Source organism: Diabrotica undecimpunctata, chromosome 1 (assembly GCF_040954645.1).
Source record: "Diabrotica undecimpunctata isolate CICGRU chromosome 1, icDiaUnde3, whole genome shotgun sequence".
In the NCBI taxonomy this organism is placed as follows: domain Eukaryota; kingdom Metazoa; phylum Arthropoda; class Insecta; order Coleoptera; family Chrysomelidae; genus Diabrotica; species Diabrotica undecimpunctata.
The window spans coordinates 58,230,261-58,252,825 of record NC_092803.1 but is presented as its reverse complement, the minus strand read 5'-3'; the positions used below and the strand labels follow the sequence as shown (position 1 = coordinate 58,252,825).

The window sequence follows — 22,565 nt, the reverse complement described above, 5'->3', positions numbered from 1 at the left end:
TATATATATATATATATATATATATATATATATATATATATATATATATATATATATATATATATATATATATATATATATATATATATATATATATATATATATATATATAAATATAAACGATACTTGTTGTTCAATCACAAATTAATCTCTGAATTTGCAATCTCACATTATTCCTTACTTCTTAATATTTTATAGTTTCACCGTGTATAATTAAAACATTGTGAAAACATATCTTAACATTATTTTAATATATATATATATATATATATATATATATATATATATATATATATATATATATATATATATATATATACCCGGTATTTAGGCGTTCCACGCCCTTCCGGTAGGGATCTATGGAGGAGTATCACCTAGCCGCAAGCCCTTATCTCTTGCCGTACTGCTCCACCATAGGCCGATCAGATACCAGCATATTCTAGACTAAGCCGCAGATTCATTTTAGAATTTTAAACTACTGCGTTAGCCTTTTTGTTTGCTATTCACCGAGCCGGGGATTTGAACTGACTTCTCTCGCATTGAAGCGAAGGAGAAGCCAGCCGCCCAGCCCGCTTGGCTATCCGATCGACAACATTATTTTAATACTTAGTTTATTTACCTACAACGTAATAAATTGCCGAATAATATATTTTCCAATTGAACTTCCTAAGTGTTGCAATTACGGCCTAGATTAAATTGTATTGTAAGCTCATAGTTTAAAGTTTGTTAGTATGATAGAAGCAGTAACCTCTGTGCTGAGGTATACATTATTTGTGAGATTATAAATTGAATATTTGAGAAATGGACAGATTCGACTGTAGATATAAGGATCGAATCGTTTGTAATGCCCCTTCATCCCCTTCTTCTCGGTCGACGATGATAAATAAAATAAAACGTTAAAATTGTGGAGTAAAAATTATGGTTTTATTGACAGCTACTAATAATTACACTAAAGATGATGGTTAGGTAACTTTCTACAATAGACTGCGCTCGAATGAACTCAAATCTCCAATTTATAATCTCACAAATAATGTATACCTCAGCACAGAGGTTATTGCTTCTACCATACTAACAAACTTTGAACTATGAGCTTACAATACAATTTAATCTAGGCCGTAATTGCAACACTCAGGAAGTTCAGTTGGAAAATATATTATTCGGCAATTTATTACGTTGTAGGTAAATGAACTAATTATTAAAATATTACACGATATGTTTTTACAACGTTTCAATTATACACGGTGAAACTATAAAATATTAAGAAGTTAAGAATAATGTGGGATTACAAATTAAGGGATTAATCTGTGATTAAACACTTGTTGACTCGTTTAAAAAAAAACTATGTTTGGACGGATAGGAGTCACTAAAAAGGGGCTCGTAGGAAACTATTTTTTTAATTATTCGAGCTTTTCTTTGTGGTTACAATTATTTTCAAGAGCTAAAAAAAATAATATCGTCTAATAAAGTGGAACGAATAATTGTAAAAAAGTAGTAACTCATAAAATAAAATTAGGTTTGTTATTTAATTATTAGAAAAATTTTGGATCTAATAAATGATTCTCCTTTTTTTTGAGTTTTTAAAAAATTATTTAAAAAATTGTTAAAAAAATGAAATTTCGTAAATTATAAATAAATTAGAATAGCAACCAATAGAAGAGTAGAAATAACCCTTATTGTCATAAATGACAATTTCGAGAGAAAGTTAGTTTGTAGTTTAATTTGTTTTTGACAATTATATTGCCAACATGAAAATTTTGCTAAAAAATGTTTAATAAGAAAGTAAAAGATTTATTTATTATTCACAGAGACCCGAAAACATGTAATAAGTATATGGAAAATAAAAATACAAATGTAATATTTCGGTTTTATGAATGAATTATAAAGAAATCATATAATTATAAATTTTACTTTTGATTTTGAATTTCTAATCTTTTGTTTAAATTTTTTATTTTTTGCTTTTTTAATATCAATAAACTTCTTTTTGCGTAATTTAGATATTAGACAATTTACTACTTATTGCATTAACTTGCAAAAATATATAATTCTCTTGCTACACGTTTTTATGCTCTACTTAAAATACATAAACCAACTTTGTCTATAAGACCAACAGTTTCATATTTATGCCTTGTCAATGGACCAATAGCACAACTCCTCACTGACATCTTAATTAATGCTTAAAATTTAACCAACAATATGTACATTACAGATTCATTTGACTTTAGTTCTTCTATCAGTGATTTTCGATTACCACAAAAATATGTTTTAGTTTATGAATTATAAAGAAATCATATAATTATAAATTTTACTTTTGATTTTGAATTTCTAATCTTTTGTTTAAATTTTTTATTTTTTGCTTTTTTAATATCAATAAACTTCTTTTTGCGTAATTTAGATATTAGACAATTTACTACTTATTGCATTAACTTGCAAAAATATATAATTCTCTTGCTACACGTTTTTATGCTCTACTTAAAATACATAAACCGACTTTGCTATAAGACCAATAGTTTCATCTTTATGCCTTGCCAATAGACCAATAGCACAACTCCTCACTGACATCTTAACTAATGCTTAAAATTTAACCAACAATATGTACATTAAAGATTCATTTGACTTTAGTTCTTCTATCAGTAATTTTCGATTACCACAAAACTATGTTTTAGTTAGTTTTGATGTAACATCTCTATTTGTTTTAGTTAGTTTTGATGTAACATCTCTATTCACCAATTTACCTTTGGATTTAATCATAAGTAGTGTTAAAGAGCTTTAGAATGAGACTTCACAATCAACTTTCTTTTTAATTTTAATACTTTTACATTTAATGGTGTCAAATATTTGGTAGCATTATGAGATCTAATTTTTCACCCATTCTACGTAGCTATGTCATGGATGATGTTATTAATGATTGTATCAACAATTGCACTTTTTTCATTCCTTTTATTAAAAGGTATGTAGACGATTTAGTTTTGCCACTTTCTGGAGATAAAATTCATGAAACAGTTAACATTTTCAACAATCATAATCAACATTTACAATTCATAGTTAAGGAAGAGGTGGAAGATTCTCTACCATTCCTTGACATGAGAATTGTGAGAACTACAGATAATGTGTTGGAAACCAGATAGTGCGAAAAACCCATGTGAAGCCGTTTCGATATTATCCTGTGCCAACGTAGAGGTAAGCTGGTAAATATTGGAATGAGTATCTGATCAAGCTGATGTTGGGGAATAGGTGGGGGAATAGGTCTTATTGCTGAGTATGTTCCTTTATGTTGATTGTTACGATTAATGTCATTTACAATCACTAGACTGAAATAGCAATCGTCAAAATGATTTGTTGGTTCCCTCTTTCTGAGTGATGATTTCTGTGAGTTTATTTATGGATTTTTACGTCAGTGTCAGGTGTATGGTAGCGGGTAGGTACGTTTCTACAATCACAGTGGAGGACAGACTTACTTCAAGGATGCGACCCTACCATACGCAAGCCTTGATTCTCTCTCAATTCCTGTACCGAAGGGAAATCATGTCCTAACCCTATTTCTACTTAAACCAACTCACCAACCCGTGATGTTTAAATGTCAAACTCCTTTTCACGTCCCCATTACTGTTCAATAAATATTCAGAGCATGATTCTAGTCTTGAGAGATATTGAAGAAGGAGTACTCATAAACAGAGAACGAATTAACAATGTAAGGTCTGATTTCTGAAGTAACGTTTTCAAAAATTAAATTTATTTCGATTTGCATATAATCTTAGTAAGAGACTCAATTTAAAAAACATATATACATCGTTCAAACCATTATCAAAAGCTTGAGTCAATCGAAAACTTGTGAATCAAAATATGGAATGTATTTTTTCTTCTTCTTTAGGTGCCGTCTTCTTAGCGAAGGTTGGCGATGACCTCTGCAAAGTCTTCCCTATTTTGGGCTTTTCTTATTAAACTTTGAAAGTCTAATCCTGTCCAATCTTTGATGTTGCGCAGCCAGGTCATTTGTCGTCTACCCGGGCCGCGTCTGCCTTCTATTTTCCCTTCTATAATAAGCTGAAGGAAGTTATACCTGTCGTGTCTAAATATGTGTCCAAGATAAGATGTTTTATGCTTCTTGATAATTTCTGTTAGTTCACGTTCTCTGTTCATACGCCTTAAAACTTCTTCATTTCTAACGCGGTCGATCCATGGAATTTTCAGCATACGACGAAAAACCCACATCTCAAAGCTCTCTAAACGTCGTAACGAGCTGACTGTTAACGTCCAAGCTTCCACGCCGTGTAATAGTACACTATATACATAACACTTTATCATGCGGTATCTTAGGGACAAATCAAGATTACGGGTAGTGAGTAACTGTCACATCTTTAAGAAGGTGTTGCTTGCCTGTTCTATTCTACATTTAACCTCTTGTTCTTGGTCTAAGGTTTTATGTATCCAACAGCCTAGATACTTAAACTTTTTCACTTGTTTAACTTGATTGTTGTTGACTAGTATGTTTATAACTGGTGTGTGTTTTTTTGAAATTACCATTGTTTTGGTTTTTTTTTACATTTACGTAGACCACGTTTTTAATGCATTTTTCTATACCTTCGCTTACGATGATACCAACTCCATTCCAATGCTGTCTTTGATTGTTACCTGAGTAGTATATTGTCTTGTTGTCAATTTTCATCGTTCCTGAATTAGGCCACCTAATCTCACTGATGCCAAGGATATTAATGTCAAGTCTATTCATTTCTTGGATGGTGTTGTGGATTTTGCCGGCTTCAAACATACTGTTGACATTCCAGGTTCCAATTTGTATGATTTTTTCATTTTTAAATCTTTTCACTTTCGGGTGGGTCTTAGCCTTCTTCGTGGGGATTCTTAGCACCCCCTGACAATCTAAGGTCTGTCACGGACTGGGGGCCAATTATTTGGTTGTGCTTTGCATGGTCATTAGTCTAGGAAAATCTGACGATCTTTAATGTAGTGGTTTCCCGTTGCCTTCTACATCCTTATGCCGTTGACCATATATAGGTCAATCCGCCTTTGAGGCCAATTTCTCAACCCCAGGACAAAAAAGTGCCCTACCACTTACTAACTCATCCGTTCGAAGCCGTTGGTCAGTTATTGGGGGATTGCTTATACCGTCAATCACTCGGTGAATGAGAATGTAGTAGAAAGAAGTATAATGACCCGTCTGCCCTCGTAACCTAATAGCCATTCGGGGTCGGAAGAACAAGAGTTAGCCAAGAGAGGCCGATAGGAAAGATTAAAGACATTTCACTTAAGACAAGTTGAAAAAAGAGGGAAATGTGAAGGCCCTTATGATGCGCCAGGTGCGTTTCATAAGCGTATGAGTATTAATACACTTTGTGTTCCCGCTCATACCTCGGGGTGTTGACTACAGACTGTATGGCTAGTCCAGCATGGTGTTGCCAGGTGACATGAACCATTTTGCGGTAGGGCGAACTTGAAAAATACGGTAGAAAACGGTAGAAATACCATAAAGATATCAACTTTGTTGTTTTTTACATTATCTAATGCCAATGGTCTATTTAAATGCCTTTTTATAACAGTACGTTCATTTGTAAATAATTTTCACCAGAAAATACATGCAAAATTTTTAAAAACATAATGTTTATTAAAAAATTACCCTAAATAAAATTTAGAAACATAAACTGAAATCCAAATTAAACCTGAAAAATATGGTAAAACAAAACACAACACTGAATTATAAAAAAATCAACCATTAGATCCCGTCAATATCCGAGTTCTGCTCGTAAATGTTTTTATTAAGAAGTTTTCCTATATCATTTTCTATCTTAAAATTATAGCAACTTCCGTCTGAGCCAACTATTCTCTTACCATGTAGTAGTGCCTAAAGAGGCTTTGTGATTAATGTATTTCTCTGCTTATTTTTTAATGTATCTTCTTTCTACATTTGCACTCAAATGGGAAAAAATTCGAGGGAAAAAATTCTTTCTACATTTGCACTCGAATGCGGTAAGGTCAATACATTAAAAACAAGTAGGGATAAATTGGGAAACATATTTAGTCCACTACCATAATTCATTTCACTTACTTGACTCCAAAATGGTAGTATATCATTAGATTCAGGCAACTTAGTGTTTCGTAAAAGTCTCCACTCATTATCTAATGATTGAAGATCGCCCTGATTTATCCCAATATTGCCCAATTTTGGTGAAATATGTGCAATTGAATTAATTTTTCTACTTCGCACCAAATCAGGATATATGAACTGCAAATCTTTCAAGATGTTATTTTTTATGGGAAAAGTTTTTAATAATTGGTCCAGACCCTCTATATAAAATTCTAAACACTTTAACTTTACAAACTCTAAATCATTTTTATCTACACTAGACGTAGAAATGTCAGAACCAAAATACATCTCCTGTATATTATGTTTTGTCAAATGCTTTAAATTAAAAAAATGCGGTAGAATAAGATGTTAAAACGGTAGAGCGGTAGATCGAGGTGGAAAACGGTAGATCTACCGTAAAAACGGTAGACCTGGCAGCACCTGCATGCCATAGCATGGAGGGAAGGGCGCATGTCATTTTTTACAACGTAGGCACCCCAACTCCACGGCCTGACCCCAAATGTATTTTTTAATAAATTTAAATTCTATATCCTTTAATGATAACAAATAGACAAAGGAGAACAAAAAAAAATGTGCAATGATAAGACTTTGTAATAAATGGAAAAGATAACAATATAGTATGTACATTTATTTATATAAATAATAAAAGAGAAAAGGTTATATACCTGATATTCTAATATTTTTAATTCGATTTAATATAAATACATTATCCTCATAATTCTCGCCATTTTATTTCCTTCGAAGTAGTGTTGTCCACCCATATAGGATTCATTTGTCGCGTAGAACAATTTGTATTTTTATTTTTTTGGATATTTACTTTCTTAAAAATGTTCCGAAACCGTTTTCTTGTGGCATGTCGAAGTTTAATATTATGTTCATGTGGGATTAGGATACAATTGATTGTAATGAAAATTACAGTTTTTAAGTAATGTTTGACGTTTGGATTTCCACTTCGGAAATTGTTTTCAAAAAGAATTATTTTAAAAAATTTTGCCAAAATGTATAACCAACAAGTTATTAGTAGCTTATGTTTATCAAAAGTTGATGGTTGGCTTACTTAGCCTCTATCTAGGAGGCAATAGGCTACTTTTCGTTGAAAAAAATCTGAAGGTGGTGATTTTACCCTCGGAATATCAAATGCTGACTGTTTGGTATTTTTCTATTATTTGTTTGTGTAATGGGTGTTTACGTAGAACATATGTCTGTGTATTGTGTGTTGCATATGTATTGTGTATAAATTATGTACAGATTATATGCCTTTGACTTCCTATTAATCCGCTATTGTTGACATATTCTTGTTGTTGACTTCTTCTTTTAGTATTGGCAACCAAAGCCTGCTACATTGTGCTGATGTGTTTGATACACCCGTCAACCATATTTTATTTCCAATGTAACTTTCATTACAATTGAAGTTTAATCCCATATAAACATATCAAAAAATAAAAGAATAATTAATATCGTATTCTACAATCTGACATATTAATTTAGAAGTTATACTGTTCGAGTTGTCAGCTCTCATTCTACTTTCTATCGAGATATTAAATAGTGAAATTGAGAGGGTGAACTTGTCTCACTCCTTTTAGTATAACGCATTAGTATAACTGGAGCAGCAGCCTGCCTTCTGAAACCAGATATAAAAGATGACTAGGAGAATTTGAAAACATGTAAGGAGGAAAGAAGCACAAAACGGTAACGACAATAGAATAAAGGTAAAATGCAGTAATTGCAAATAAATGTGCAAATCACAAGTACTTGCAAAATAGGATAGAAAGATACAAACAAATATTCAGAAAAGTCCGTTACAAAGCAAAAAAAAATTCAAATTAAACACATCAGTGTTTATCGTCATGGGAGTTTATCAATCAAATTAGACATGGTTAAGTAAGAGGCTAATTTTGGCCTACAAAATGATAAAAAAATGAAGAGGACAGAAAAAAATATCGCCGACTTAGAAATTACCTTAGACTTTACCGAACACTAATGTACTCAACACTATGATAATCTGTCGTATATTCTTAGCAGTTGATTAGAACAGTATTTAGAAGGAATACAAACCTCATTTGGAATTACCAATAAAGGAACTTAGGGAGAAAATCATATTATCTAAGAATAGAAAAGCAACCACAGCAGACCAAATAAACATGCAATTCTGCCATCTATAAACTATATCTAGTGTGAATTTTAATATAAATACGAAAAAAAGTTGAAGTTCTGATAAATATGAAAAAAGTTGAAGTTCTGGTGTTTCAAGATAATACCTATCATAATTGATGATCATCCACTAGAGATATTTAAATCACGAAACATACATTAAATAGTAGAGGATCTGATATAACAAAGATCTGTTTAATGGATAAAAATTATTTAATAGGTAATTTAGTATGTTAAAAATGATAAAAAACAAGAGGTACCCGATATAATTTTGTTCAGACTATAATTAATTAATAATGCCTTTTTTTATAAATTCTACTAAAGAGTTTAACAAAAAATTTAAGACTACCGGTAAGTACAAAGCATGCGTACTCAGCCACAGCATGAGGACAAAAATATTATCAACTGTGAAATTATATACTAAATTAAGTACATAGGATAACACCTTACAATCTTAAAAAAGCATAATTCAGAAGGACACAAAAAACTTGGATAATATCATAAAAGGGATAAAACAATTGATCACCAACAGTTGTTTAATATTTCGACTGGCAAAGCTACATCTAAAGAAGTTGCCGATTTCCTGCTGAATGTCAAAGAAACTGGCAGTCAACAAAATTAAAGTTTATTTCAAATTCAACTCCCGGGAGATTTAAAGAAACCTATAAAACATAACAAAATCATCAATTTTGGTTCTCAAATCATCACAAAAGATGTCATGACTAAAGATAAAAATAAAAAGGTGTCGATGAAAATGGAACGAGACATCTTTGGATGACTTCTGGCAGTTAGCATATAAAAAAGAAAATCGCATTTGCGGTCTTCCTCGTGGTCTTTTGGCTTCATATGGCCGCCAATTCCCGATTTCTTTATTCCATCGGCCATCCGTAAGACGTTTGTTATGTCCAGCCCATTTCCATTTTAGTTTAGCTGCCAGTTCGACAGCATTTTTTACTTTTGTTCTATTACGAATGTTTTCATTGGTTTTATGGTCTTTGAGTGAGATACCCAGCATCTGTCGTTCCATAGCTCTCTAAGTTTTTCTGATCTTCTCCATATTTATTTTAGTAAATGTCCAAGTTTGAGCTCCATATGTAAGTACAGGTAGGATACAGGAATTAAATACTTTGGTTCGCAGTCTTTGAGGTATATTTTTATTTTTAAGTATCTATGAGAGTCTTCCGAATGCTGCCCATCCCACTTTTACACGTCTGCTTATTTCGGTAGTCTGATTTTCTTTGTTTACCTTGACATTTTGACCCAGATATGTATATTCATCTACGTGTTCTATCTCTGTCCCTTCAATGTTTATCATAGGTTTGTCATCTTTGTTTGATATTAGTTTAGTTTTGCTGAAGTTCATTTTCAGTCTTTTTTTTAGAGATTCTATGTGTAGCTCCTCAATCATTGTATTCAGTGCATTCGGCATAGAAATAATAGATGGCTTTTATTACTTACACCTCATTGGTAACCCTATGCCACAAACATTTGAAAAAATTACAGAATCGATACTAATAAAAATTTGTTCTACAAATGCTGTAGAAATCCATTTAATATAATTTGGGTGCCATTTGTCACCCTTAATAAAAGATTCTGAACGTCAAGCTCGAAAGGAATTCGATATTTCATATAAAATTTCAGGACTTTAACGAATAAGGCCTAAAGATTTTGGCAAAACTCTAAAAACTATCATTTTTAAAGGCACTGGTACACTTTTTGGCTGATTATTGGGATAGAAAAAATTCGCTTACAATTATCCAAAACAAAAAAAAATATATTTTTAACCGTTGATTATTATTAGTGTCACTCGTATCAAGCTCACAATACTAACATAAAATCAAACTGAAGAAGCTGATTTTACATGTTATCACGCAAAAGCGGATACGCGGATTGTTTTTTACGCTCATAAAATTACATCTGGATCAAGGACTTCAAAACTTCAAATACGGTTGTTTCGGCGATTTTGCTTGATTGGATTAACTGCATCGATTTGGCTCTAAAGTAGAATTCAAAATTATTATAATTATAATAAACGAAGAATTAGAACTTTTAAAATATTTTCTCAGAGTGAAAGGTATCAAACCGTGTTTACAACGTTAACTGATGAAGCCGACACATTCATTGAGGAAAAAATGAATGTTGTTCAAGAGTTTACCTTGACAATTTATGCCGTGAATAACTGCAACAGGGTAAATGATGCAACAAATCGTATTTTTATGAAAACTTATGCTTCAAAAGAAGACAACGAACAGTTATTGAAGAAAATTAAAGTTTTGACTTCAATACTATACCAGCATGCTGGAAATCTTTGCATCAAAAAATTTTAAAAACAATTTTTGTTAATTCCAACAGGATTTATTGGGTCCAAACGCCTTTGAAAGTGCAAGACATTTTCGAAATGTTGGAAGAATATGGCAAATGTAGAAGGCAATGATGAAAATTTAAGTTCCAATAAATCAGAAGTAGAGTAAATCACCACTTTTATCTTAGTATGTCCACCTACTAGAGAAAAAAAAGTATACTTATCATTTCTTGACCCAGAAAAAGCCTTTGATAAAGTACCAAGACAGTAATTAAGGAAAATACTAAGAGAAAAAGGAATGCATAACCAGTTGTTAATAATGAAACACAAAATATACAATGAGAATAACAACGCCGTGATTAGTAATAATTTAACATCAGATCAAGCACTTAAGACTTGGCATAGACTTATTTTGAGATTTGGCAGCGAATCATGGGCACTAAAGGAACGGCAAAAAAGCAAGATAGAGATGATATGACATTTTTAAGATGGGTTAAAGGTGCTACCAAAATTGATAGAACAAATACCACAGATATAAGGAACAAACTAAAAATGCAGTCGACATTGGAGTTAATAGAATAGAGAACAAACTTGGTGTGGTCATTTAAACCGAATGAAAAATACCATACCAGTGAGAAGAGTATGGGAAGCAAAAATATTGAAAAAAAAAAGGAAAACCAAGACAGCCATGCGATGAAGTAGGTAATCGAAAAGATATTGGAGAAAAGAGGAGTGACATGGACACAATGGATAGATGCAAGGAAATTTACATGAACCCGCAAAGAATTGAAAAAAGTTAAAACTAAATTATATATTGCACCATTATATGGTAGAAAGGTTTTTGATTAAATACATATATCCGAATACAGCGTTTCCAATCGGCAGACCACGTATTTAGGATCGAAAAGAACAGGCTTCCAAAAAAATTGTTGAAAGCAAGAATGCAGGAGGAGACACCTATAATAAAACTAAGAAATCGATAGGAGGATGATGTGGATGAGGACGCAAGATATCTTCTTGACAGTCGATCGTGAAGGAAAATGGCTACATACTGTAATAAATAGAGAGTTTTTATAAGGGAGGCTAGGGCTCGAATTGGACTGTAGAGCCATAGAACGAATGCATCATCCACTAGAAAAGTGAATCATTTCAATTACCTAGGGTGTTATACAAGTTTCGAGAAAGGTGTACACATTGATCAAACAATTGACAGGTTTCAGTATATGCATATGCGGGAAATTAAAAGAACATTGAATAACAACAAAATAAACGATAATAATGGTAAAACTTTGTAAGAGAGTGAGCTACACCTAATCTTGAAAGTTGGGAAAAGAGCCAAAGAAATAACTCCAGAATCCAAGCTAGCTAGATGGGAGTTTTAAGAAGTGTAAAACGAAAAGGCAAAAGTGAAGTTTGATGTCAAAACAGAGAAAAAATGCCTAATACTTGAATTGAAGAATTGAAAGCCGTTAATTTTAACATGCTCAGCACTCCATGTTATGCTCATACAATTCACAATGATATTTGTTGACTTTATCGCTTTAAACCGCTGTCGATAATCTCAATGTTTACCTATATTATAGTATTCTGTATGAACTGTTTAGTTATGTTTTCCTTTAAATCACTGCCATATATTAGACCTTCTTTCCTTTGAATCAAAATGTATTGTCCCGATTTCCACTCTTTGGATTAGTTTTTTTATAATTTTTTTTACTAGTATATCTGGGCCTGCTGCCTTTTTTATTACTCTTTAAAATTCTTCCTGCTAGTGTATTTTATTTTGTTGTCTCTAAGACCTCATGTTTTTCGTTACTTTTAACACGTTTGGTATTTCTGGTGAATTCTATATGGTAATGAAATATAACAAAGAGCAAAAGAAAAAGGAAGAAAGAATGGTTGGACACAAAATGTGAAAAAGAAATAGAGTTAAAGCTAATATATAGACAAAAGATGTTGCAAACAAAAAATGATAATAATAAAGAAGTAGAAGAAGAAGAAGTAATGGGCAAAGGAAATTAGTAAGGAAAATTTGCCGAAGGAAGAAAAGAGAGCTTTTAGAGAGTCAACTTCAAAATATGGAAAAAATATACCAAAGGAAGGATATAAAATATTTTTAAAAAGATTAATTACGTTAAGTTAAACAAACATGCAGAGGTTACAATTTAAAAACGACATACTTAAAGACAAATAAGGTAATCTGACAGGAAATGAACAGAAACAATTGGAGAGATGAAAACAATATTTCGAAGAACACCTAACGGTGAAATAGAGGAGGAAAACGACAATGAACGAGAATCAATACCAATGAATGAAGTAGATATTGCAAGGCCAACTAAGGATGAGGTTGAGAAAGACTTAACTACGATGAAATACAATAAAAGCCCTGGAGAAAACGGAATAGCAGTAGAAAAATGGGAAGAGGAAATAATACCTAAAGAGTGGTACAAGTCTGTAATATACCCAATACATAAGATGGGAGACCTATTAAGTTGTGGTAACCATAGTGGAATAGCACTCCTGGATGTCACATACAAAGTACTGGCAACCATACTAAAAAGAAAAATAGAAGTGTACACAGAAAATATATTGGGCCACTATCAAGCAGGTTTTAGAAAACATCGATCAACTAGTGAATGTATTTATACTAAAACAAGTTCTCTCTGGTGCATATAAATACGACATATCGACCCACCTTCTCTTTGTGTATTTTAAGGGTGCTTATGACAATGTAGGTAGATTAAAACTGATGAAGGCACTACAGGAGCTCAAAATTCCATCTAAGGAAATCAAACTGGTACATATGATGCTTCAGAACACTATAAGCGCAGTTAAGATTAATGGAAAGAAGAGCAAATACTTAAGAGTTCAGAAAGGTGTAAGACAAGGAGATCCTCTATACACCACGCTATTTAATTTGCCCTTGAAAAGATAATGAGAGACAGCAATATGAATAGCGCGGGAAAAATATTTAATAAGAGTCACCAGTGTCGAGCCTATGCTGATGATGTACTTTTGGCTAGGAGTAGAAAATAATTAGAAAAAATAGCTAAGAATCTTATAAAGGCCGAAGGAAATATGAGATTAGAAATAAATATAAAGTATAAACAAATATAAGTCTTTGGGAATCAAGAAAAAAACGGAGCTATCGGCTTATTTCTTTTTCAGCTTAGATTTGCTCCAGACATGTCTTCTAACAAACGACTATTTGAGCGATTAAACAATTGAAATTACTCTTCATTGACGATGTATCTCTGATGTATCACAAAGTACAATCGTTTTTATTTCTAAACTTTAATTTGTGTGGACGATTTTTGTAGACAAAAGTAGCTCTTGTTGCATGAAAACCACGTTTTATGCAGAATGGAAAAATGCTTTGGCAAATCATATAAACGCATGCAGAATGAGTAAGAAGAATTTTTGAAAAACAAAACTATACTATAACTTTAAAAAAAAACTAGTAATTCTCATAAACGTTGAGAAGAGTACCAACAAAGTATATATTTTCACATTGAACAAATAAAATTGTTTTCAACGCTTAAAACGCTCATCGTTTTAATTTTTTTACGTCTCACAATGTATTATTAAGACAATTGTATGAAAAAATGAAAATAATTGTAACCCTAATATTGTGACGATTTTTCTTTAAGTAAAAAAAAAATAAATTTGTAAATTAATATTATACACGAATAGTAATTGATAACCTAGAACTAGAACTGGAAGGTGTTGACACCTTCATATACTTAGGGTCGCTGCTAACCAAAGATAACAACGTCAGTGAAGAAATCGAAAGAAGAATAGTGCTCGCCAATAAGTGTTACTATGGTTTAAGAAGACAGATGGCCTAAAAATGCCTAGAAGAATTAAACTGACTGTATACAAAACACTAATAAGACCAGTGCTAACATATGGTTCAGAAACTTGGAAACTAACACAGAATGACCAAGAATTGCTCAAACGTTTTGAGCGAAAAATACTAAGTCGAATATATGGATGCATAAAAGAACAAGGTTTGTGGCGCAGGTGTTACAATTTTGAGTTGTATAGAAGATTTGGAGAACTTGACGTTGTAAAATTTATTAAGGTAGCACGCCTCAGATGGATAGGTCATGTAATCAGACGACAGGAAGATGCCATAGTCAGAAAAGTTTTTGACCGAAGAGGGCCGATCGGACAACGAAGAAGAGGAAGACCGAGACTTAGGTAGCAAGACAACCTAGAAAATGATTTGAAGTCTATCGGAATTAGAGCATGGAGAAGAGTTGCCAGAGACAGGGGCGAATGGAGGATTGTTCTGAAGAAGACTTTGGCTCATAAAGAGCTGTAACGCCACTGATGATGATGATAAAATTAATGTTATAGTTTATTTTAACATAATTTTATTTAATATTGTTCTGAAGCTATTTCCTTGAGGCTTTATTTATTATGACGAAACGTCAAAATAAACATAGGTTAATCTGAAATTGTCGTTAAATCCCATTCAAGATAATAAATATTATTTTATTTAATGTATGTAAGCATTTAAACGTAATAAAATGGTGCGTTGAAGTTATCCAGGGATTTGTAAAAATATATAAAATCTACATTGCAACCAAACATACTTTTTAAACAACAAACTATTGCCAAAAATCACTTAAATATAGCATCAAATATTACATAAAATATAGATAGATAACGGCGAAGAAAAAATGAAGATACACTTCACTCACCTGCATATCAAACGATAAAACTAAACAAACAAACAAATTTTATCGAGTATCACTCAATTAATGGTCCCAAAAAACTATTTTGTACGAAATAACAACCTAGTCAGCTACTAACTTCAAAGAAAATTCTATTTTCTTTTTTTTTTAACAAACGCTGAAACTTTTTTGTAGGATCGCGACAAAGACTGTGCGCACAGCACGGAGAGATAGAATCGAATGATTGTGGTTATCAAGAATCAAAATATTAGAAATGCATGCAGCGCGAATCGGTTTTAAACTGTTTATCTAATAATTGATAAGTCGATCAAGTTAGAAAATCGGTGGAGACTAGCGGCTTCGTCAAAAGTCGATTATTGTTTTTTATCTAGGGAGCTTCAACCACATTATAATCCGATATAAAGGTGAGCGTTACAAACAACTTGACGGGGAATCATAGTTTCAAAAATGTGTATTTCTACTTAACACAGATATAAAAGCTTAACAAAATATTCACCAATCTAAATTTTACTTTTCTATTCATCTTAACTTAGGTGAAACAATTCCTGCCTCTAGCATTTGTGAAATTTTATACCAAACACTGTCGATTTATAAAAAAAAAATGATAAAAGGCAGCAACTTTCTTAAAGGGTGTTTTATACGCTTTATGACACGAAACCATCCGCATTGACAATGGACACATTGGCAACTTATGCATCCATTTGGCATTTCTAAAAGAAAGATGAATTTTACTTTTTAATTTATTGTATAACTTAAAACTTATAAAGTTTACCCAAGTCGTGTTGCTACTATATTATAAACTGTATTAGCGATAATAACTAATTTCTATCTACGTTTTCGCTTTATATGTGCGACTTGTGTTGTTATATTATAAGATCAAGTAGTAGTAAATACACTAATGCCCAAAATTAACGCACCGCCTTAAATGTACCAAAAGTTTGAAGCTATTTTTTTTCTGAACGAATAATTTGATTTTGATGATGTTTTTTTCATATTATAGGTATATTCCTAGTAAATCAATATATTATTGTTTTCTAAAAAATATCAACGTTTTACCCGTATACGGGGTGTAAAAATAAAGGTGTGTTTTTTCATCGTTTTTTTAAACACCCTGTGGAATTTATTAGAAATAAATGCCACATCTTATTATTATTTAGAGATAAATTTGTTCTTTCTTAAAATTTTCGTGAAAAAATTATGTCGATATCTCTATTATCAAAGATTATACAGAACTTTAAATGTAACAAGTTTTTATCAGCATTTAAAGCAAAGAAAACATTACTTAAAGCCTAAGAAAATATAACCTAAATATTCTTTAACAATTGCCCTTTCCCAAAAACACTTAATAACGAGTATTTCCACCTCTAAATCTAATTACTTCTTCACAGCGGCGAGGCATACTTACAATCAAGCAGCGTATTTGGTCTTGATCAATTGCATCCCAAACTTCTCTCACAATAACTTCTATGTCGTCAAGAGAGACAGGAGACACAAATTCTCATTAAAAGAAAATTATTTTCTATGTAAGGGGCAAATGGAACTACATGGTTAGACAAAATGTCTAATATACCTTTCACCTGTTAAGAAATCTCTTCGTAAAGCAACAAGGTCCGTTTGCGCTGTAAGAGATATTCCTCCCCAAAGCATTACAGATCTACCATTGAATAAAGTAATAGGTTGTATATTACACTGTGCATAGCGTTCTCTTGGCCGTCGATTAACTCTCACACTGAGCTATATAAGCAATACCACGATTAATCAGTAAATAACACGTACTTCCAGTCATCAACATTTCAGTCAAGGTGCTCTCTGGCAAATTGTAATCTACGTCTACAATGATTTACGTTTAAAGCTCTGACTGGTATCCTTATTTGAAGATCTTGTTCAGCGAGATGTATTTATATAAAGTTTCTACTAGTTTGAATATTATGAACATTTGTCACTTGTATTTGTGAATGTCTCATTGTGAGAAAACGTTCTGTTATAGCACGAAGCCTGATAAACTGATCTTGTCGTGGTGTTGTAAGTTTTTCTCTTCCTTATCCACGCCGTTTCATATGGTCGTTTGTTTCTCGAAAACGTTGAATAACTCGTGATATTTTAATATAAAATACCCTTAACCTCAAGCCTATTTCACGATAACCTAAGCCTACATCAGCTAAACTAATTGCCTGAACACATTCATCTTGGCTCAGATTTCTTGAAATTGAATGTTGAATTTTAACAATTCAATAAAGTCACGTTACACTTTGAACGTACTTTTATTTTTTGATAATAAAGATATCAATTATTTTTTTACGAAAATGTTGAAAAATAATGAAACTTTTTTAAAATAGTGAGATTATGATGTAGCATTTGCTTTGAGTAAATTCCAGGGTGTTGCAAAATAAGATCAAAAATCAAATTTATTTTTACACCCCGTATCTAGATGAAATGTTGACACCTCCCAGAAAACAATAATACCGTAATTTCTTATAAATTGGTCTGCAATGAGCAAAAAAAATTATTGAAATCCAATCAAGGATACACAAGAAAAATAGCTTAATAATTATGGTAGAGTTGAGGTCGGGCGTTAATTTTGGAGAGTAAAAAATCACACAATGCTTTGAACATACTTTTCTTTTTTGATAATAAACGTATCGTAATGATTTTTTTACCAAAATGTGAAGAAAGAATGAAGCGATCTTAAAATATTCATAACATGTAGCGTTTGTTTCTAATACATTCCACCGGGTGTTGCAAAATTAGATGAAAAAACACAACTTTATTTTTACACCCTGTATATAAGTAAAACGTTGACATTTCTTAAAAAACATTAATATAGTCATTAACTAGAAATATACCATGCAATGTGAAAAATAAATCATGAAAATCCAATTAAGGGTTCAGAAGAAATATAGTTTTAAAATCATAGTCCATTTTAGGTGGTGCGTTAATTTTGGAGGGTAGTATATATACTGTATTACAATGAAAATAACATTCTCGTGTTTATATATATATATATATATATATATATATATATATATATATATATATATATATTCCTAATGTCACATTTTGACGTTAAACTAAATTCAAATCAAACACATGTAAAATCGAATTTAATTTGAATCTCCAAAATTTCTATGTGCCTTTGTTGGTTAACAGCACGATATACAGACACAAGAGATAAGATATTGCGCATATGACGCATACCGAGTGGAGTCAATTACGTCAGCAACAAAGACATCTCAAATTCTTAATATATCACATTCTTTCGTGTCTTCAACGTCAAAAATGTGGTTTTCTTTAAACATTTTGAAATTTTTGTGAACCGTTGTGAATAATTTCGTTGAATATACGTTGTGCAGTTGTGGATATGGATATGACAAATTAATAATCTAAAAAAAATCCTTGCTCAGAAGTAAAATTCTTTAGTTTTTCAAAGAACAATGAACTCTGTAAAAAGTGAAAATGGTAAAAAAAGTATGGTGAAAATTTTAGTTGTGTGTTTTAGACATTTCGTGGAGAGTGACTATAAAATTGATTTAAAGCATAAATTATTACATTATACATCAAAACGTTATCGTGGATTAAAAGATGATCTAGTTCCAAGTCAACATTTAGGGCATTATTCTGTAAAAGAAAAAGCTTTTTCTACGGATCGAAGTGAAAGAATCAACAAGAAAATTCACAAAGAATTGGTTAGCGAGTTATTACAAGCGTAAGAAATCTACAAAAGTTATTTATTAAAATTTATGTTTTAAAATAATTAAGGGACATTGGTGCAAGTAGCAGTAGTGCGTTTGATGCTGGTGACTGGTTATTGGCCGAAGAACTTGGTGCTGTAAATACAAGTTTGTCTAATGTGTTTGTTGGAGAATCAGGTTTTGGTATGCATGAAATTAGTAAGAGGTCAGTAAATGTACATAAATTTCTTGTTTAGTACATAAAAGATTGAGTGTTTTAGTGTACAAACGGATTTAAGCGGTAGGTATGGAAATTGATGATTTTCAAAGCACACTGGATAGCCAAATTAGAGAAATGTAACTGACTTTAAGTGCAATCGAAAAACTGTACACAAAAAATCAGATTGCTAAGTTACAAAGCAAAAAACGAATACAGTCGTCTGTCTCGGAGATATCCAACGCTATAGTTCTGTATGCTGTAGGTTCTCAAACATATAGACTTTTGTTAAAACCCTTATCTGGCCGTCTCTATCTTAAGATATTGGTTAAAAAAAATCGTATTCAACCAGGCAGTTTGTGAAATATTTTTAAATTAGTAGAATCTTCTTTAATACGAATGACATGATTGTGTACATTATTATTTGACGAGATGAAAGTAAAAAAGGAATATACTGAACTATTTTTATTAATCTAATTTATTAACTTTATTTATTATAAAATATTCTACACTTTACAACACTTCATGAGTTTATTTACAGACGTTTATTTATTTATTCAACATAGAAAACACTTAAATATTAATTTATTTACACTTATATAATTTATTTAAAACATTTACACCGGTTACAATTTAAATAGCCGCGCGAACAATTTATTAATCGACACTTGTTTTCGACTGTCCTTTTAAATCTCAAATCGTCCGTTTTATACCTAAGTTGTTAATCTAGAAATTTCTGCCCGCTTCTTAGACCTTCGGTCGGAACGCCTACGGTATTATTCGATCCTCGTCTCGAAACTTCCAACAGCAGGTATAAGCGGGGAAGCGGTATAACTAACATTTATCGTAACAATATTTACGAACGTGTGGAGGATAAAATTTTAAAACCAAATTCATATGCGCAAGTCGTAATGATGACTGGATAATTTAAATCAAGGAAACAGCCAATATTCTATGATTACGATATAAAAATGTCAGCTGACACTCTATTAGATTAAAAACGTTTGTAGAAGGTACAGATAAATAATAATTATATATTTATAAATAATAGTACAGTTGTAAATAATAATAAATTTCTCTAATGATACAAATATATTTTTTAGGATTTCAAGTTGTTGCTATAACTACTGATCTGGGTGGTGGAAACAAAGGTTTACACAATGAACTTGGGATTAACTTTACAACACCATTTTTTAACAATCCTGCAAATGGTGAAAAAGTGTATGTATTTGCTGATATTCCTCATCTGAGAAAACTGATTCGGAACAATTTTGTTGATCAAGGTTTCATTATCAACGGCAAGGAAATCAATAAAAAATAGTAGAGCAAGTATTGGATGCTACAGCCACTTCGGATTTAAAAATAACTCACAAAATGGCAATTGACCACCTTAATGTTATTGGAGCACAAAGGCAGAGAGTGAAATTTGCTACCAAACTATTCTCACATACAATGTCTAAAACGATTAGTAGATGTGGAATTCTGGGTCATCTTTCCAATGATGTTATTTGGTCAGATTGTTTTGAATTTTTTACACTTGTAAATTAAGAAAAAATAAATATAATAATTTATCATCTTCTTCTTTTTCTTCCTACTTTTTAAATAGGCAAAATGTCTGTTTTACTTCGGTTTTTAGCCTTAATTGACGTTGTCTGACCATCTTTACCTCGGTCGTCCGAATGATCTTCTTCCATTTGGCGATTTGTCTCTTGCTATTCGTACTATTCTATTTTCTGTCATTCTTTCGATGTGTTAATTCCATTCCACTTCTCTTCTTTTGGTCCACGCGTTTATTTCCTCTATACCACATCTCGCTCGTATTTCCTCACTCCTTACTTTGTATCTTAGAGTTTGGTTTGTTATTTTTCGTAAGACTTTCATTTCTGTTGTTTCTAGTAGTCTTTGTGTTTTCGCCGTATCTGCTCTTGTTTCCGCTGTGTACGTCATTATCGGTCTTATTGTTGATTTATATATCCTGGTTTTCGTTTACGTTGTGAGGTATTTGTTTCTCCAGATTGTGTTGTTGAGACATCCTGCTTCTCTGTTTGCCATGTTCACTTGTTTTTGTACTTCTTCTTCCAATTTTCTGTAGCTTGACAGTTTTATTCCCAAGTATTCAGTTTCCATCACTTGTTCTATTATTTTGTTATTTACGACTAGTTTACATCTTCTCGGTTCCGCTGATATCACTATTGCTTTAGTTTTCTCTGTTGAGATCTCCATGTTGTATATGAGCGCCGTATCTTCGAATTCTTTAATTAATCTTTGTAGGTCATCTTCATTTTCGGCTCTTATTATGGCGTCGTCTGCGTAGCATATTATCCTTATTTCCCTTTCTCCCATTCTATATCCTCTTCTTTTTTTAACTTTCTTTATAATTTCATCTAAAAATTATTTAGAAAACCTAATATCCAAAAGTGTTATTGTAGGCTGTTCTAATAAGGCGAAGAAATTGTTTTTTAGATTTCGTTTGTACTTCCGCAATAAAGAATTAAACAAATCTCTTAACAACTCGACAATACGTAAAAGAAAAATAATAAAAATTACTACATAGTTACTGTATGTATGTATGTTTGCTTCACAAGAACAAAGTTTGATTTAAAGTGCATGAGATAAAAATTGTACAACTTATTTTTGTCTTTCCCAAACCTGTCAAAAAAAGAGATCGGGAGAAGGAGAGAAAAAATCGACATTAATAAACTAAAAGATACCGACATAGCAAATGTATACAGACAGCAAATAGAAGATCAAATAAGGACAAAAAACTTAGAAGAAGAAGAAGATATTAACCGAATATGGGCAAATATACGAGATATTGTGCTACAGAAATCCGTTGAAATATTGGGCAAAACCAAGTCAGAAAAAAGAATTCATTGGTTTGATCATGAGTGCGAAATAGCTACAAATAGAAAGAACGCAGCATATCAAAAAACCATTGATGCAGGTTGTACACCGACATAAGAAGAGGGAATACGAACAGAACACTCTCAGTGAGATACAAAGTTTATTCGATAAAAATGAAACGAGGAAATACTACAGATCCTTAAATACTAGCCGTCGAAAATTTAAACCACAACACTAACGGTGAAATTCTACATGATAAAAACTCAGTTCTGAATATATGGGCACAACATTTCAGTGAACACCTAAATATAAACGATATTGAAGGAGGTTACAACATAGAAAATCAACAAAATCTACAACGGCAACTACACAGTGAACACCCAACAAGAGAAAAAGTGTCAACTGAGATAATAAAACTCAAAGACAATAAAGCCCAGGAATCGATGAAATCTGTTCGGAAATGTATAAAAAAAGGTGGTGATCAACTTTTTGCAGCAATCCATAAACTAATAGTACTTTTATGGCAGAATGAATGGGTACCAGAAGTGTGGCTGAAGGGAATAATATGTCCGTTGCATAAAAAGGG

The 22,565-nt window shown here is 31.8% G+C and overlaps 1 protein-coding gene across 1 annotated transcript in view; it reads right to left on the bottom strand.

Moving 5' to 3' along the window:
• The window catches only part of LOC140449646 (uncharacterized), a 156,496-nt gene extending 140,968 nt beyond the window's left edge, over window positions 1–15,528 (bottom strand). Inside the window, exon 1 of the mRNA XM_072542907.1 lies at window positions 15,257–15,528. The gene's annotated coding sequence lies outside the window, so the exon portion shown is untranslated. The remainder of the gene's footprint in view (window positions 1–15,256) is intronic.
• Window positions 15,529–22,565: the final 7,037 nt, after the last annotated feature.